Source organism: Bos javanicus, chromosome X (genome assembly GCF_032452875.1).
Source record: "Bos javanicus breed banteng chromosome X, ARS-OSU_banteng_1.0, whole genome shotgun sequence".
NCBI lineage: Eukaryota > Metazoa > Chordata > Mammalia > Artiodactyla > Bovidae > Bos > Bos javanicus.
Window position 1 is genome coordinate 38,548,223 of NC_083897.1, and position 15,283 is coordinate 38,563,505.

Sequence of the window (15,283 nt, forward strand, 5' to 3'; positions counted from 1 at the left end):
TGTAAGAATGACGAAGGCCATTGTGTCAGTCAGAGGTTTTCTAGAGAAACAGAACCAATAGGATGTGTATGAGTGTGTGTGTGTGTGGAAAGAGATTTATTAGAAGGAATTGGTTCCTGTAAGTATGGAGCCTGAGAAGTTTCAAAATCTACAGTTGACAAGCTGGAGGCCTGACCGTGTAAATTCCAGCCCATGTGCAGGAAAACACCCATGTCCCAGCTCCTGCAATCTGGCCAGAGAGTCCGCCTCGCTCAGCCTCTTTGTTCTATTCTGATCTTCAATTGATTGGATGAGGTCCACTCACCTTACGGAGGGCAATCGACCTCATTCAATCTACTTATTCAAATATAGATCTCATGCACAAACACCCTCACCGACATGCCCAGAATGATGTTTGACCACATGTCTGGGCATCCCGTTGCCCAGTCAAGTTGACACATAAAATTAACCATGACGAGGTTGACCTCAGACATATGGATAGGTCCCCAGGCAAAACCCGACACCTGAGCTTTGGGGAATCTGAACCAGATTTTTAAGCAGCTCTGTGGACCAGGTTTTCTGATCTATATGCCTAGCCTCCCACCCCTGAGCTGCTATTATGGTGACTCAGCACCTGAAGCTCCTACCACCACCAGCCAACAATATAACCTCTGCTCTGTGGCTGTCTTCTTCATCCCTTTGCTTCTCCCTAATCTTAGTTTCTGCTCCCCATTGGCTTCGACTGCTTCATGAAAGTCACATGTGACCTTTCCTCTGCATGTCTTTTGGCTTCTAATCTCACTGCAGTTCAAGTACCTACAAGAAAGGAGCTTATTGGCCCAAATCCTCACTATCCTTATTTGGGAAGAACCTTCATCCCAGGTAACCTGATAGGCAACTAACTAGTCTATACAGACTGGTTGTTCTTGGCCAGTGCTTGCTCCTGATCCAAGCAGCTAAGGCTAAAGTTGGGATGGGCTATTTGATATATAGTCTGGTCATCTGCTATGGACTGAATTTTGTGTCCCCCTCCCCCCACAATTCATATGTTGAACCCCCAGCCTCCCATGTGACTATATTTGGAGATGGGGCCTCTGAGAAAATAATTAAGTTTGAATGAGGTCATAGGGGTGGGGCCCTGATCTGATAGGATTAGTGTCCTTATAAGATGACACATCAGACCCCACAGTCACCTGTCCCCATGCCCTCTCTCTCTCTCTGCTATGTAAGAACTCAGTGAGAAGACAACCATCTACAAGCCAGGAAGAGAGTTGTCAAAAACAGCAGCTATTTGTAAATCACTGGCTGGAGATGCTCCCACAGCAGGGAGCTATGTCTTTGGAGGCATCTTGTTGGGCCTGTCCAGTCTAACCACACCTAAGTCACCTAGTCTCTTGTTTTCCCTATAAACCCCCAGGTTTTGAACAGAATTGCCTATTTGACTTTGCTCCCCACCAACAGGCTGCAGAGAGTGCTACTGGATGAAACCAAGCCAGTGTGTAGACAGATCACTAGGGACTCACGGGCTCCAAACAAGCTGGCTGGTGGGCACCATAGCCCTGTCACACACCCACTGCCAACCTTACTCTGTTTCCATTCAGTGGCTCCTCCAGACTTTTTCCACATACTGTGGACTTGGAAACAAAGGGGACAGATTAAACACATGCATTTACTTTCTCTCCCCACCCCCCCGCCGAAGCCCCATGATAATGACAGTAAATGATTTTTTAAAAGCAAAAATTCCAAGGGCAAAAATAATAGGAGATGAAATAGCAGCAACAAAGTTATGATAGCACAGCAGTAACCACTGTAGCAGATCCAAGAAAGCCAAGGCAGTGGGGACGACTGAGCACCAGCTGAATTCACAGGACAGAGCTCACGCAGGCTTAGAACTCAGTAGAAATGGGGGTGGGGAGGGGAATGAAACTGTACAAGAGTCAGTTGGATGCCATCGTCCATCCCAGAAGAAAAATAACTTCATTCTTTGGGAATGATGAAAGCATGAGTGTCTCAATTAGAAAACACCAGGAACAGCTGAGCGATTACCATGTTGAAAACAAGGAGACTGTTTATTTACTACTGAACATGGGGTCATCTGGGCCTTCTCAATGACTCAGTTCTTCAAGTGCTGACAACCAGCCACAACTATCAGACTAAAGGTCTTTCTCTGGACCATTTGAACATTCCACAAGAAAGGGACCCCAGAGAGTAACATTGGGATTCCCCTCAAAAACAGCCCAGGTACTTCACCCTACCATGGGGCTCATATTGACAAGCCTGCCTCTTGCAATAAGCTCTTTAGTATCCCATCCTTAAATATGAGACGACAACCAAGGCTCACTAAACATCTGAGAATGCCTCCAACATGAAAGCATGAAAAATAAAGATCAAAACGAAGAGGAAAACAACTGATGGGAAACAGGATTGTGAGGAATAAGAAATATTTTCTTAAAAACTCCTTAACTTCCTCAGGGAGATAATAAGATGAATATCCATGAGAGGAGAACAGAAGCCATAAAAAGGAACATTCAGAGAACCAAAGAGAGATTTCTGCAGTTGCCGAAATTCCAAAGTCAATAGATGGCTATTTTGCTGCTGTCTGGGAACAGAGTCATAGGTTTTTTTCTTTGAAGCCTATCAGGGATCTGAAATCACAACAACAAAAGTGGGCCAAAATCTGAAAAATGACAAGTCCTTCCCAGGAAAAAGACCCATCGCTGCTTTTATCCTGGACAGCAGCTGCAGCAGGAGGAGAAGGAAGCTGCCAGACACTAGTGTGAGCAGAAAACAGAGGAACTTTTGATAAATTTTTTAAACGTTGAGTATGGGATGATGTGACAGTTTGAATTCCTAGGAACCTTAGACATAGAGTTTGCATTCACCCACCAACCCTTTGCCATGACCTTCACCAACAAAGTTTGCAGACAGGGCAGCTAGGCTGAGGGAAACCACACTCCAGACCTTCCAGTGCTAGTTGGTGGCTGGTAAGGGGCAAAAGAGCTAAGAGAGAGCCTCCCCAGGTCGAAGGGACAAGGATGTTGAGATCCTAAGTCAGGATAAGGAGGACTGAGAGATACCTTCCAGGCCACCGCCTAAGTCTCCCACTGAGACTTAGGGTGAATAAAAACCCAAAGCAGAAGGCTGCTATGGCAGAAGACTGAAAGCACATGCTCATGGACCTACTGGAGTCTCAGATCACAAGTCCTGCTACAGAGAAGGCTCTGATCCTACCTTGAAATCATTTTTATTTTCTTTTTGGCCATGCCCTGAGGCACTGGCAGCTTGGAGTCTTAACCACTGGACCACCAGGGAAGTCCTTACTTGAAATCTTTGAAGATCACGGAGAACAGAATCTACCTAAAGCAACAAGAAATCGCAGATGTAGCTCAACTACAGAGCAAATTGACTCAGAACCAACATCCAACACACACACACACACACACACACACACACTCACACACACATGCATAGTCTAACAGAAGAGGAGGCATGTCTTTTGGGGGACATAAATATGTTTCTGCTTCGTTTTATAATTGGAGTATAATTGCTTTACAATGCTGTGTTAGTTTCTGCTGTACAACAGAGTAAATCAGCTATTCAGTTCAGTTCAGTTGCTCAGTCATGTCCAACCCCCTGCGACCCCATGGACTGCAGCATGCCAGGCTTCTCTGTCCTTTGTCAACTCCCGGAGCTCGCTCAAACTCATGTCCATTGAGCTGGTGATGCCATCCAACCATCTTATCCTCTGTCATCCCCTTCTCCTCCTGCCTTCATTCTTTCCCAGCATCAGGGTCTTTTCCAATGAGTCAGTTCTTTGCATCAGGTGGGCAAAGTATAGGAACTTCAGCTTCCAATGAATATTCCGAACTGATGTCCTTAAGATTGACTGGTTGGATCTCCTTGCAGTCCAAGGGACTCTCAGGAGTCTTCTCCAACACCACTGTTCAAAAGCATCAATTCTTCAGCATTCAGCTTTCTTTATGGTCCAACTCTCACATCCATACAGGACTGCTGGAAAAACTATAGCTTTGACTAGACAGACCTTTGTTGGCAAAGTAATGTCTCTGCTTTTTAATATGCTGTCTAGATTTGTCATAGCTTTTCTTCCAAGGAGCAAGCATCTTTTAATTTCATGGCTGCAGTCACCATCTGCAGTGATTTTGGAGCCCAAGAAAATAAAGTCTGTCACTGTTTTCATTGTTTCCCCATCTATTTGCCATGAAATGATGGGACCGGATGCCATGATCTTCCTTTTTGGAATATTGAGTTTTAAGCCAGCTTTTTCACTCTCCTCTTTCACTTTTATCAAGAGGCTCTTTAGTTCCTCTTCACTTTCTGCCATAAGGGTGATGGCATCTGCATATCTAAGGTTATTGATATTTCTCCCTGCGATCTTGATTCCAGCTTGTGCTTCATCCAGTCTGGCATTTCTCATGATGTACTCTGCATATAAGTTAAATAAGCAGGGTGACAATATACAGCCTTGATGTACTCCTTTCCCAACTTTGAACCAGTCCATTGTCCCATGTCTGGTTCTAACTGTTGCTTCTTGACCTGCATACAGACTTCTCAGGAGGCAGGTAAGGTGGTCTGGTATTCTCATCTCTTGAAGAATTTCCCACAGTTTATTGTGATCCACACAGTCAAAGGCTTTGGCATAGTCAATAAAGCAGAAGTAGATGTTTTTCTGGAATTCTCTTGCTTTTTCTATAATCCAACGGATGTTGGCAATCTGATCTCTGGTTCCTCTGCCTTTTCTAAATCCATCTTGAACATCTCGAAGTTCTCAGTTCACGTACTGTTGAAGCCTGGCTTGGAAAATTTTGAGCATTACTTGGCTAGCATGTGAGATGAGTACAATCGTGCGGTAGTTTGAACATTCTTTGGCATTGCTTTTCTTTGGGATTGGAATGAAAACTGACCTTTTGCACTCCTGCGGCCATTGCTGAGTTTTCCAAATTTGCTGGCACATTGAGTGGAGCACTTTCACAGCGTCATCTTTTAGGATTTGAAATAGCTCAGCTGGAATTCCATCACCTCCACTAGCTTTGTTCTTAGTGATGCTTCCTAAGGCCCACTTGACTTCACACTCCAGGATGTCTGGCTCTAGGTGAATGATTACACCATTGTGGTTATCTGGGTCATTAGGATCTTTTTTTTGTACAGTTCTTCTGTGTGTTCTTGCCACCTCTTCCTAATATCTTCTGCTTCTGTTAGGTCCATACCATTTCTGTCCTTTACTGTGCCCATCTTTGCATGATATGTTCCCTTGGTATCTCTAATTTTCTTGAAGAGATCTCTAGTCCTTCCCATTCTATTGTTCTCCTCTATTTCTTTACATTGCTCACTTAGGAAGCCTTTCTTATCTCTCCTTGCTATTCTTTGGAACTCTGCATTTATATCTTTCCTTTTCTCCTTTGCCTTTTGTTTCTCTTCTATTTTCAGCTATTTGTAAGGCCTCCTCAGACAACCATTTTGCCTTTTTGCATTTCTTTTTCTTGGGGATGGTCTTGATCACTGCCTCCTGTACAATGTTGCAAACTCTCCATAGTTCTTCAAGCACTCTATTGGATCTAATCCCTTGAATCTATTTGTCACTTCCACTGTATAATCGTAAGGGATTTGATTTAGGTCATACCTGCTTCCCTGGTGGCTCAGACAGTAAAGAGGCTACCTGTAGTGCGGGAGACTCTGGTTTGATCCCTGGGTCGGGAAGATCCCCGGGAGGAGGAAATGGCAACCCACTCCAGTATCCTTGCCTGGAAAATTCCATGGATAGAGGAGCCTGGCAGGCTACAGTCCATGGGGTTGCAAAGAGTCAAACTCGACTGAGTGACTTCACTTACTTCTTTACTTTCTTTCTGAATGGTCTAGTGGTTTTCCCTACTTTCTTCAATTTACATCTGGATTTTGCAACAAGGAGTTCATGATCTGAGCCACAGTCAGCTCCCAGTCTTGTTTTGTTGACTGTATAGAGCTTCTCCATCTTCGGCTGCAAAGAATATAATCAATCTGATTTTGGTATTGATCATCTGGTGATGTCAATGTGTAGAGTCATCTTTTGTGTTGTTGGAAGAGAGTGTTTGCTATGACCAGTCCGTTTTCTTTGCAAAACTCTGTTAGCCTTTGCCCTGCTTCATTTTGTACTCCAAGGCCAAACTTGCCTGTTACTCCAGGTATCTCTTGACTTCCTCCTTTTGCAGTCCAGTCCCCTATGATGAAAAGGATATCTTTTTTGGTGTGTTAGTTCTAGAAGGTGTTGTATATTTTCATAGAACCATTCAACTTCAGCTTCTTCAGCGTTACTGGTCAGGGTATAGACTTGGAGTACTGTAATAGTGAATGGTTTGCCTTGGAGAAGAACAGAGATCATTCTGTCGTTTTTGGGATTGCATCCAAGTACTGTGTTTTGGACTCTTTTGTTGACTATGAGGGCTACTGCATCTCTTCTAAGGGATTATTGCCCACAGTAGTAGATACAATGATCATCTGAATTAAATTCACCGATTCTGGTCCATTTTAGTTCACTGATTCCTAAAATTGTCAATGTTCACTCTTGCCATCTCCTGTTTGATCACTTCCAATTTACTTTTATTCATGGACCTATCATTCCAGGTTCCTATGCAATATTGCTCTTTACAGCATGGAACTTTACTTCTATCACCAGTCACACCACAACTGGGTGTTGTTTTCTCTTTGGCTCAGCCTCTTCGTTCTTTCTGAAGTTATTTCTCCACTGATCTCCAGTAGCATATTGGGCACCTACTGACCTGGGGTGTTCATCTTTTAGTGTCCTATATTTTTGCCTTTTCATACTGTTCATGGGATTCTCAAGGCAAGAATATTGAAGCGGTTTGCCATTCCCTTCTCCAGTGTAGCATATTTTGTCAGAACTCTCCACCATGACCCATCCATCTTGGGTGGCCTTACGCGACATGGCTCATAGTTTCATTGAGTTAGACAAGGTTGTGATCCAAGTGATCAGGTTAGTTTTTAGTAATTGTGGTTTCCATTCTGTCAGCTATATGTGTGCATAAATCCCCTCCCTCTAGGACCTCCCTCCTACCCCACCCCCATCCCACCCCTTTAGGTCATCACAGAGCGGTGAGCTGAGCTCCCTGTGTTGTACAGAGGCTTCCCACTAGCTGTCTGTTTCTACATGGTAGTGTATATATGTTCATCGCAATCTCCCAATTCATCCCACCCTTCCCATCTCCCCCTGTGTCCACATGTCTACATCTGTGTCTCTACCTGTGCCTTGCAAATAGGTTCATCAGCAGCATTTTTCTAGATTCCATATATATGTGTTAATATATGATATTTGTTTTTCTCTTTCAGACTTACCTCACTCTGTATGACAGATTCTAGGTCCATCCACATCTTCAGAAATGACCCAACGTTGTTCCTTTTTATGGCTAATATTCCATTGTATATATGTACTACATCTTCTTTATCCATTCATCTCTCAATAAACATTTAGATTGTCTCTATGTCCTGCCAGGCTCCTCTGTCCATGGAATTCTCCAGGCAAGAATACTGGAGTAGGTTGCCATTCCCTTCTCCAGGGTATCTTCCTGACTCAGAGATTGAACCTGGGTCTCCTGCATTGCAGGCAGGTTCTTTACCATGTGAGCCACCAGGGAAGCCCTTCTATGTCCTGGCTATTGTCAATAGTGCTTCAGTGAACACTGGGGAGCATGTGTCTTTTTGAATTATGGTTTTCTCAGGGTATAGGGCATAAATGTTATTTATTATACTCCCTACTGTTCTATTACATACAATGTCTGGCATTCAATTCTTTTTAAAAAGATACATGTAGAAAAGCAAGGAAATAGGAACCATCATCAAAAGAAAAGAATTAATGAAACCAGACTCATAGATGGCCTGGAGGTTATAATTACCAGACAGAGAGTTTAACATAATAATGTATTTATCATAATTCCAATACCCCTTAGGCACTTCATAGTCAAACTGCTAAAAAACAAAATTTATTTAAAACTTTGAAAGCAGCCAGAGAAGAAAAGACAAACTATATCCAGAGGAATACTAAGAATGCAGCAGACCCCTAATCTAAAAACAAATGGAAGCCAGAGAGTAATGAAACAACACCTTCAAATGCTAGGGAAAAAAGAAAAAAAATTAATCTGGAATTCTATATCCAGAAAATATATCCTACAAAAATTAAGACAAAATAAAGTTGCATCCCCAAATGGAAGATAAGTTATATCAGACTGAAGAAAGGAATGAAAAAGACCAGAAAGAGTTAAAATATGACTATTTACTCTTTGAAGTAAAAATAATAACAATGGAAGGTAGAGTTATCTTTTTGTATGTTGTGTGTGAAAATAATTATATAACAACCAGAACACAAAAGTTGGGACTGAAGGAATTGGAATACTGTTCTAACAGTCTTACATTGTTTATAAAGTAGTAGAATTATTTTTTTGAGAGTAGAGTGTGCTAAACCAAAGAAACAAATGGTAGTCTCTAGAGCAACAATTTTTAAAATAACACCAAAGATTTAGCACTACCAAGGCAATAAAGAAGATGAAATACTGAAAAAATCCAGTTTGTCCTCTCCCCCGAAGAAGGGGGGAGAAAAGGAGAAAAAGAAGAAAAAAGGATGGAACAAATAGAAATCAAACATTGACATGATCGACCCAAAGATATCAATAATTTTGGTAAAATATCAATGGACCAAATGTACTAAAACTATTCCTGTTACTGCTGTTTTGTAACAAATTGCTCCCAAATTTAGTGTTTCTATTTTTTAAATTAATTAATTACTTTTAATTGGATGCTAATTACTTTACAATATTGTAGTGGTTTTTGCCATATATTGACATGAATCAGCCATGGGTGTACATGTGTTCCCCTTCCTGAACCTCCCTCCCACCTCCATCCCCTAGTGTTTTTAAATAGTTAAAATCATTTTCTTATTGTGCATGGTTTCTGTGAGTCATGTATATGGGACAGGCATTCCTCAAAAAGCTAAACAAAGGAGGACCATATTATCCAGTGATTCCACAGTTTTTATTTTATTTTTTTCACAGTTTAAAAAAAAAAAAAAAGGATGTGAGAAGCGCTCAACTGGGCAGTTCTGACTGAAGGTCTTTCACGCGGTTGTCATTAGACAGTGGCTTCAGCTGCGGCAGCTTAGAGCTGGTCAGGTACCTTTCTTTCCATCTTCATGTCGTCTCAGAGCGTTTTCATGTGGTCTCTCCATCAAGGGCTACCTTGGGCCTCTTCATAGCATGGCAGCTTCAGGGCACTTGGACTGATCACGTGGTAGCTAAAGGCTGCATTGCCTTTTCTGATCTAGCCTCGGAAATCAAGCAGCACCACTTTTACCATATCATCTTGATTAGAAGTAAGTCACAAGTCTGCCCAGATTATAGGGAGAGGGTTAAATCCCACCTCTTGATGGGAAAATGGAAAGGTTCCAGAAGAGCATGTGGGACGGGAAATATTGTTGCGGCTACCTTTGAAAAACACAATCTGCCACACACACCAGTTAAAAGGCAGGGAACATCAGGCTAGATAAAATAGCTCTGTGCTATTTACATGCACAAAGACACAGAGAAGTTGCAAGTAAAAGGACAGGAAAAGATACACCATGCAAAACACTGAACATAAAAAAAGTCGGTATAGCTACATTAACATCAGATAGAGTAGACTTCAAGACAAGGAATATTACCTGAGGTAAAGAGGAATATTTCATAATGGAAAAAGGACAAATCATCAAGAAGATATAATCATTTTAAATATGTAAGCACGCTATAACAGAGTTATACATGAAAAAAAAAATGGACAGCACCAAACTGATCTGAAAACAGACAAATTTAAAAACATTGTTGGAGACTTACCTATTCCTTTCTCAGTAACTGACAGAATAAATAGTAAAAAAATCGTTAAGCTAAAGAAGATTTGAACCACAGTAACCTAACTGATATTTATGGACGACTACACCTGACAACAAGAGGATACACATTCTTCTCAAATACATAGACAACTTGCTGGGCAATAGAGCAAGCCTCAATAAGTCACACAGGATAGAAATCACACAAAGCACGACTTCTGATCACAAGAAAATTTCTATTTGGAAATGAAAAAAATATATGCTTCTAAGTAACCCATAGATCGAAGGAGAAATCACAAGTTAAAGTAGAAAATATTTGTAATTGAATAAAACTAAAGATATGACATATCATAAACTGGGAATTCAATTAAATAAGTGATGAGAGGAAAATGTGCAACATTAACTATTTATATTAGAAAAGGAGAAAAGTCCCAAATCAATTTTGTTCTTTCTCTTATGACTTACTTTCTGTAGAGGAATTTTTAAAAATTGTTAAATAGTTGAACTTAATGAATTTAAGTGAAATAATACAGAGAGACAAATGATCTCACTTATACATAGAATCCAAAAAAGTGGAACACGTAGTAACAGAGAATGGTGAGTACTAAAGATTGTGGGCCAGCTGAAATGGGAAGATGTTGGAAAAGGGTACACATTTTCAGTTATAAGTTCAATAAGTTCTGGAGACCTAATGTATGGCATGATAGTATACTCGAACTCTGATAAGAGAGTAGATCTCAAGGGTTCTCACCACCACCAAAAAAATTTTTTTAAATTTTAAAAGGGTGGGGTGATGAATATGTACATCAAAATATCACTCAGTATACTGAGTTTACAAGGTAAGCATTATCTTTATACCAAAACTGAAAACATTACATGAAGAGCAAACTACAGAGCCGTATCACTCATGAACACACATGATGTAAAAGTACTAATCAAAATTTTAGCATTTCAGTGGTTAGGACTCATGCTCTCACTGCCAAGATCCTAGGTTCAATCCTTGGTCAGGGAACTAAGACCTTACAAGCTGTGAGGCATAATTTTTTTTTACAATTTAGCAAATCGTATCTAGCAATATGTAAAAAGATAATACATCATGACCAAATAAGGAGACAGTTTGCTTCGACAGCTGAAAATCAGTCAGTGTAATTGACCATATTAACAAGGCAACAATAAAAAAAAAAGAAAATCACGTGATCATTTCAATAGCTGCAAGAAAATATTTGATAAAATTCCACACCCACTCATGATAAAAACTTTCAGTAAACTAGGAATAGAGGAAAAGTGCCTCAGCATGATAAAGGGTGTCTATGAAAAACCCACAGTTACTGTCATATTTAATGGTGACAGATTGCTTTTCCCTTATGATCAGGAACAAGGCAAGGCTGTTTGCTCTTATCACTTTCACCCTTTGCTGCACTGGAGGCCCTAGCAAGTGCAGTAAGGCACGAAAAGGGAATAAAAGGCATACAGATCAGAAAAAAAAAGAGTAAGAGTGTCTTGATTCAGAAAGAACATGAATGCCTATGTAAGAAAAAGTTCTAAGAAATCTGCAAAAACCAGTAGAACCAATAAGTGTTTAGCAAAGTTGCAGGATAAACAGTCAATATCCAACAATCATTAGTATTTTTATAAACTAACAGCAATCAGAAATTGAAGTTTAAAACTACCATTTACAAAACATAAAAAATGTGAACACTTAGGGATAACTTAACGTATGTGTAAAACCTGTATATCAAAAACGACAAAATATTGCTGAGAGAAATTAAAGAAACTTAAATAAATGGAAAGAAACACCACATTCTTGGGTTGAAAGACTTGTTACTGTTACGATGCCAATTCTCCCCAGATTTATCTACAGATTCAATGTAATAGCAATTAAAATCCTGGCAGGCTTTTTTCTATTTTTTTGGAGAAACAGACAAGCTGATTTTAAAATTTACATGGAAATGCAAATTACCTAGACTAGCCAAAAGGATTTTGAGAAAGAACAAATTTACAAGATTTATGCTATCTGATTTCAAGACTTACAGTAGGGAATTTTCTGGCAGTCCAGGGGTTAGGACTCTGAGCTTTTACCACAGAAGGCATGGGTTCGATCCTTTATGAGGGAAGTAAGATCCCCACAAGCTGTGCGGTATGATCCAAAAAAATAAATTACTATCACTCTAGAGTAGTCAAGATAGTGTAGCCTTGGGTTTCCCTAGTGGCTCAGTGGTAGAGTCTGCCTGCCAATGCAGGAGACACATGTTCGATCCCTGGTCCAGGAGGATCATGCTTGTCTAGGAGCATCTAAACACTTCTGCCATATCTGTTGAGCCTGTGGTCTATAGCCCAGGCCTGCAACTACTGAAGCCCTCGCACCCTAGAGCCCGTGCTCCCCAACTAGAGAAATGACCACGATGAGAAGACTATGCACAGCAACTGGAAAGTAGCCCTCGTTCTCTGCAACTAGAAAATAGCCCAAGCAGCACCCAAACCCAGCACAGCCATACAATAAATAAAGACATACATAATTTTTGTTTTTAAATAGGCAGTGTAGCCAGCCTTGGTATAAGGTATAAGGATAGGCTTAGAAATCAAAGGAACAGAATTGCGAGTCCGGAAAAAATAAGACCTACACGCATACGATCAATTTTCAGGAAAGGTGCAAGGTAATTCAAGACGAAAAGGACAGTCTTCTGAACCACTGGTTCTAGCACAAATCTGTATCCACACAGAAAACAAGGAACCCAGACTTTTACCTCATACTATGCACAAGATTTAACTTGAAATGAATTGTAGACCTAACTCTAGGAGCTAGAAATATACACCTAGAAGAAATCATAGAATATCTCTGGGACAGTGAATTATTCAAAGACTTTTTGAAGAGGACACAAAAAAACACAAACCATGATAGAAAAAAATATATAAAATTAGACTTTGTCAAACTTAGAAAACCATTTGCCACAGGGCAGGAGAAACTATTTGCAAAACCTTTCTGTTGGAGGACTTGTAACCAAAATACACACAAAATGGAAAGAAAATGAGAGAGAAAACTTTTAAAAAAGTGCCAAAGATTGGACCAAAGAATTCTATATTCTGTATTCTTCACCAAAGAATATAGACAACTGGCAAGTAAGTATATGAAAAGATTCTCACCATCATCAGTCAAAAGAAAATGCAAAATAAAACCTGGATAAAATACCGCTGAAATGGTTAAAATTGAAAGAGGCTAAAGAAAAATGACAGACCAATCATAGCAAGAGCTGGTGAAGATGGAGAGCAAATGAAACTGTGCTTGTGGGAATGCAAAACGATCCGGGGTGTGTAGAAAACAATCTGCTGGTTTCTTATCAAATGAAACCTATTTCTCACAGGAGCTGGCTGTCCCAGGGCTAAGGCTGCCCGCTAGAGAAGCTAAAGCATGGAAAGGCTTGCACTCAAGGGCTCAGAGTCACCTTATTTATGAAAGCCCCGAACTGGAAACGACCTGTCTATCAACTGTTAATGGAATAAGCTGCCTGTGGTCCATCTGGACAATAGAATGCTTCTTAGTAAGAAAGAAGAACAAAGTCCTGATACAAACAGCCATAGAGATGAACTCAAAGGCATCCTGTTGAGTGAAAAAAGCCAGACATGAAATATTGCACATGTTTGCATTGTACGTGTAGACAGTTCTAGGGAAGACACAGATATAGGGATAGGAAAATGCCAAGCTCTAGGTAGGGGAAGGAGACTGCAAAGAGCCATAAGGAAGCTTTCTGCAGTGATGCAACAGTTCCATATCATAATTATAGTGGTGCTTACACAACTGTATTGGACTTCCCTTGTGGCTCAGCTGGTAAAGAATCTGCCCACAATGTGGGAGACCTGGGTTAGGAAGATCCCCTGGAGAAGGGAAAGGCTATCCACTCCAGTATTCTGGCCTGGAGAATTCCACGGATGAGTTCATGCAGTTGCAAAGAGTCGGACACGACTGAGCAACTTTCACTTTCACTTTCACTTACACGACTGTATTATGTGTCAGATCTCGTGAAACAAGTCATGAATTTTACTGTATGCTAATCATCCTTCAATAGAGTTGATTTTACAGAGTCATTCCTGGGGAATTCCCTGGCCATCAAGCGGGTAGGACTCGGTGCTTTCAATGTCGAGGGTGCAGGTTCAATCCCTGGTCAGGGAACTAAGATCCCACCAGCAGAGGTGAGACCAAAATGATTATTTAATTAATTTAAAAAATGTGTATTTATTTATGTATTTATGGCTGTGCTGGGTCTTCATTGTTGCACAGGCTTTTCCCTAGTTGGGGTGCACAGGCTTCTCATCATGGTGGCTTTTCTTGTTGCAGAGCACAGGTTTTAGAACACGGGATCACTAGTTGTGGCGCACAGTCTTAAGTGCTCTAAGGCATGTGGGATTTTCCCGGACCAGGGATGGAACGTGTGTCTCCTGAATGGGCAGGTGAATTCTTTACCCCTGAGCCACCAGGGAAGACTTCATGACTTAATGTTTGAAAACTCATCCAGGACCCGGAGAGAGCTCGGAGCCTGCAGGACTCCTAAGCCATCAAGTGCCATTGCCCGGCCTCCCCGCAGTGGGCAAACGGGGCTTGTCTCACTTTCAAGATCCCTGCTCACTTTCATTCAGACCTCAGGCGAGTGGTCACCCTATCTTTCCATTGTCCCAGCACACACTTGCCCAAAAGCACATGTGCATGTTTGGATTCAGGGCATCTGTGTCCTCAGCCTGCCTCCTGGCCCTGCTTGGTCCCTGTCATACTGGTTCACTCACTGGGACATCACGCATTCCTTCCACCACCAGGCAGGAGCTGCGGTCTGCAACACCTGCTCCTGGGGGGATGCCCAGTTACAGGCCCTCTCTCCATGTCTGATGTGGACAAAGAATGTCACCTGCACCTCTGCATCTTGCCACACACAGAAAAGTACTGGATGCAGTCACTTGAGTTGTCTAGCTTTCTTTAGCCGACACTAATCTTTTGATGTTCCCATGACCTGGTTTTAGTTGCAAAAACTCCTATACATCCTGGCTCCTCCCTTACCTGTTGGAGACCGTCCCTCAGAGCTTTCTGAGAGGCTGGTCTGCTGCGATGCAGTCCTCCAAAAGTCTGCCGAATAAAACATACTTCACTTTTGAGGTGTGTGTTCTTTCCAATTGACCTGAGATATGGCCTCCCCTCGGCTTGGCTCCTGTCTTTCCTTCCCTCACGGTACCTGTCTCCCCTCCCAACCTTGGGAACCTCTGCTCCCCTGGTTTTTCTCCAGGCTTTTTGTCACTCTTTCCTTGTGTCCTGGACTGGCTCCTCTTTCTTGCTCATGCCTAAAATAGCCTTCCAGGGTCTTCCCCAAGGCCTGAGAAATGCCTTTGGTCTCCATTCCTGCTGGGCTCCAAAATCACTGCACATGGTAACTGCAGCCATGAAATGAAAAGACGCTTGTACCTTGG